The sequence below is a fragment of the Cupressus sempervirens genome, chromosome 6 (assembly GCF_028749045.1).
Source record: "Cupressus sempervirens isolate cs-2001-9-10 chromosome 6, ASM2874904v1, whole genome shotgun sequence".
Lineage (NCBI taxonomy): Eukaryota > Viridiplantae > Streptophyta > Pinopsida > Cupressales > Cupressaceae > Cupressus > Cupressus sempervirens.
The window spans coordinates 120,035,974-120,040,823 of record NC_143123.1 but is presented as its reverse complement, the minus strand read 5'-3'; the positions used below and the strand labels follow the sequence as shown (position 1 = coordinate 120,040,823).

Here is a 4,850-nt window from a genome sequence, read left to right as displayed (position 1 = left end):
TTATGACACTTGTTATGCAAACACTTATGAATGTGGCAATCATTCACATGGAAGTTACAAATAACTCCTCTTCTCATCTCTTTATGAGAGATGCTTCTCTCTCATTCTCATAACACTTAATCACTATGTAGTTCATGTAGTGAGCCCTTTGGCTCCACATTATCTCCTTCTCTCTCTATCTCTCCTTGTTCTCAGGCATTTGCCTCATTTATATAATTCACAAGGAATTTTCTTTTCTTTCCCCTTCCAAAATTTGTGTCTCCATTATTGCGTTGATTTTGGAAAGCTCTTATAAAGTATGGTAATTATGTTCATCACAAACTCTTTTGGATTAATTTATAATTCTTTATTTTTAGTTCATTTCAATTTTATTATTTCTAACATGGTATTGAGCAGACTAATCCTTGTTTTAAGTTTTTTTGATGAAGGATGGACCACATCTTATTTCACACTAGGTATCTCTATTAAAAATTTATTTATTTTTGCTCTTAGTAGCATTTATCAATTTGAGTTTAATATTTTTTAAAATTTTTATTAAATATTTAAAATAAAAATTATATTATGATTCCCTAAAATTTTATTGCAGGGATCACTTAAATAATAATAATAAATAATGTTATTTATATCTTACATTATAGTCATTCATAATTATTTTTAAAAAATAACTTTCTCTCATCTATAATTTAAAATTATATATATATATATATATATATATATAGAAATTCTCTGAATTTCTATTATTTTTTATTTATGATCAAAATTCTTATTTCTCATTCATTTTATCTTTGAAAATATCCTATTTTCTCAAATCTTATTTTTAAAATAATATTTAATCCTTTTTTTGGAAAGTCTAGACATTTCTATTCAAAACTTTCCTTATTGCTCTTACTTTTCTTTTGTTTAGAACTTTCCTTTTATTTTCAAATCCTAACTCTTTTTTAAAAGTTTCCTTGAATTTTCGTCTATCTCTGGTTCTCCCTCACCTATTTAATTGTGTTCCTCTTCCCTTTATTGTTTTTGTTCTTTATTTTGTTTTTTGATCTCTTCATTTTTTTTTGCTCATCTTTGTCTTCTACATGAACCTTTCTCATTCTAATCTTGTTATTTTATCACAACCTCACTATTGTGCTTGTCACATGTCCTTCCCCTCTTCTAAATATCCAATTTTGGCATAGGGTGGAAGGACACTTGCAAAGATCTTTATTATTTGTATACTATTTTTAAATTTTTCTTTATCCAATACCCATTTTTTGTAATATCTATGCCTTATAGCTCCCAATCAGTCCGAGTTCGAGCTCTAGAGCATTGCAACAGAAATGCTCTCTAAAATCTAGCAATTGTCTGCTGGAAATTTTCATGGATCACAATGTTACCAACATAACATATTTTATTTTATATGTAATGCCCACTATTTTGCCTCTCCTTAATATCCCCAGTAATCTTTTTTGATTTCTTTGTCAAACTATTTCTTGAGTTTTGGGTACTTTGTAAAGTACTCATTAGCAGTCATGGTCATAATTTTCTTCTTCATTCTTGAATCTTATCAATTTCCTTGTCCAACCTTTCCATCTCTTGCAACGATTTTTATTCTACTTTTTTAGCCTCCTTAAGCAAGGCATCAAATTTTGGCTTGTATTGTGGAGTGACTTTATCCACATATTTGGGGATTTCAATGCTATCATAGACTTGTTTCTACATATCAAATATATGGGAACCTAGCCCTTTTCTATATGGTTCCCAATCAATTGGTTGTGGTTCTTGATTGAACTTTGTGTCGAGAGTGCATTTAACTTCTTCGTAAGTGTTACACAAGGTTTTGAATTCCTTGCATGTGACGTCAATCACAAGAAGCTTTGCCATGCTATCCTAGTCGATCATCTTCACGACTTGTTCTACGATCTTCTTCCTTTTTTCACTCATTTTGCAACTGCAATTCGATCTTTTCACCTCCTACTCAATTCTTCCCTTTTCTGCTCATTTTGCAACTGCAATTCAATCTTTTCACCTCCTACTCAATTCATCCCTTTTTTTCTTATTTGAACCACAAAATTGCCTCTGTTTCCCTCCTTCTCATGCCAATTACCTTCAATTTCATATTCCTCTCCTTGTGGTTGCTCCTCCTTCTATTGTGCTTCTACTAAATACATATTGTTTTCAAGGTTGTTGGACAATTGTTTGTTTGTTGAAGCCCTACGACTTTGCTTATTGAGAGGCAGATTAACATTGCATTAACCCAAATGCCTTTTCTAAGGGTTTTATATTTCTTTTTATGTTTTGATTTGGATTTGAAGCCATTTCTATGATCGATGCTTCAATGATTACCCGACATTAGTGTTTTTTAAGAAACTTTTGGTGGATACCATCTTTTAGGTTTTTTTTTTTTTTTGCTAAGTTTTAAGGTTTTTTTTTTTTTGTTTTATTAGAATGGTTTGAGTTGTTTATTTTTATTTTTATTTTATTAATAAATTTTTTCTCAAACCCTTACCATTTTTTCATCATTAAATCATTTATGCATTTTTAGTGTGGTCATTTTTTTTTTTCTTTTATTGTGAAACATAGTATATGATAAAGAGAAGAGAAGTTAGTGTTTTTTAGTGAGTAGATTCTATTTTTTTTTCCTTTTTGAAGTATCATTTTAAAATGAACAGAGTGTGTTTATAGAAATATGTAGGTGAAAATAAAGAAAGTTTTTAAATTTTTAAATATTAATTAAATTCTATAATTAAGTTGTAATATACATAGAACTTTGATTTTGTTTAATTATTGATTTATTAATAAAGTGTTATCTTTTAGTTAGCAAACTCATCCTTTTTTTAAGTTTAGAATGGTCATAATGTAAGTTATAAAATTAATTTATAACTTTACTTTTGACATTCTTATATTTCATATTGTCTTTCAAAGTTAAAAGTCATACAATTCCATTACAAGTTATAAAATTAATTTATAACTTATAAGTTTATTTCAATTTTTTAAAGTTATTGTGTTATAAGTTGTAAAATTCATTTATGACGTATACGTTTGGCATTCTTATTATTAGTTACCTAGTTTTGTTTAATTAGAATTTGTATTAGTTAGATATGTCTAAAAAATCATTTTTTAAGTTTCTATTTTAAGGTTTTTTTGCAGATTCCTTAATAATTTAGTAATGACTCTGCTTCCTTAAGTTGTAGCCGTTTTATTCCTCTAACATTATTAGTCTATTACCCAAATCTATTTCAAGATATTCGTTGACATTTTTAATTTTTTTTTTCATTATTAGTGTGTTACCAAATCTATTTCAAGATATTCCTTGACATTTTTAAATTTTTTTTCGAGATTAATGATTTTAGAATAATCATTCATAGCATTAATGAGGAAGCAACAATTATTTCATAATATATTAGCATCCTTTCAACACTTTTTTTTTTCAGGGAATCTTTTTCATTAATCTATTTCAAATAAAGAAAGTACATTAAATATTTTTTTTTTCTTTTTCTATCATATCTAAACCTAAAACCGATTGCATGCCTAACCCTTCTTTCTTAACCCTTTCCTCTAGACCCAACCCTTACACCTGGTTTGTAGAACCCACCAACTCCACTATAACCCCTATATTATCATCCCTCGAAGATGCCCTCATTTGAGGAGGAACCCTTCAACTCTCATAGTATTAGACCATCACTAAGATTGCATCAAATAATGCATATGCCCTAACCACCATATCTTTTGGCAATAGCCCTGCAATATGAATCATTTCCCTTTTGAAATACATGTGATTTCTTAGCCTCAATCCTATCCTCATTGTATCCAAAAGTGTCATTCGTACCTTATCCTCGTCAAACTTCTTGATGAGAATAATTCCTCCCACCCATGCCTTTGAACCATGCAAAAAAAACCACTAATTTCCTCATCCAATATGACCGCATTCACAAATGATGGATTTATGCAGATTTCTTGAATCTTCATCAATGTCTTGTACTCAAGTAACATATTATATATGTTTGAGTACAATATGGACAATACTTGAGTTTGATAGATAGGTAGCGGTGCCCTTAGCCTCAACACCCGATCTCCTATTATGCACCTTATTGCATGCTCCACCTCTCCAAGCATTGCTTGAAATAGTTTGTCAAAATCTCCCCTCAGGTATGTGGATTCCAGAGGAAATTCCCATGTTAAAATGGGAATCATCACTTGGAGATTCAACACTTTGTGATCCATTTCCTTTTTGCAACTTGCATTCAATATACATAGAAATATAAGTTTTTGTTTCATGACTAAAAAAAACACTATTGTATACTCTACTTTCAAATGTGTTACGTTCACCGGGAATCAACTTGATCGAAGATTTTGAGTAAGACTCCAAACAGTTCTCTCAACTTCATTCTCTTTGTTTGCAACTTATAGAAGTTCTTTTTTTTTTCCCTCTCTCTTCGATTGCATTGTTGAATGCCCAACACATGTTAGTGGATTTTTTTTGGCTCACTTGCAACTATCTATTCTGGTTATATTCTTTTGTAATCGCTAACTTTTCTATCATTGCTTTAACATCTCTATACATGTATGTATAAAACTAAGAGTTTGTTTGTTGTTTATGTAATATGTTTTAACCAAAGCATTTCAGATTTCATTATTCTAAAAATTCAGTTACATTTTTTTTTAAAGGAAAAAAAGTACTCTATTTTTCTTTGGCAAGTCATTCCTATGCCATTCGTAATGATAATAAATTTCTTTGACTGTGATTAGATTTTGTTATTTTAATTTATCAAACTTCTATAGATAATTACTATTTAAGATATTTTGTCTTTATTCAAAATATTCATTCTACTTGAAATATACTTTTTATAGAAGGATCCTCTCAATGTTTTTTT

The 4,850-nt window shown here is 29.1% G+C and overlaps 1 pseudogene; it reads right to left on the bottom strand.

The window, feature by feature from the left end:
• Positions 1-1,423: 1,423 nt before the first annotated feature.
• LOC149551518 (ATP synthase subunit d, mitochondrial pseudogene) lies at positions 1,424-1,920 on the bottom strand (annotated as a pseudogene).
• Positions 1,921-4,850: the final 2,930 nt, after the last annotated feature.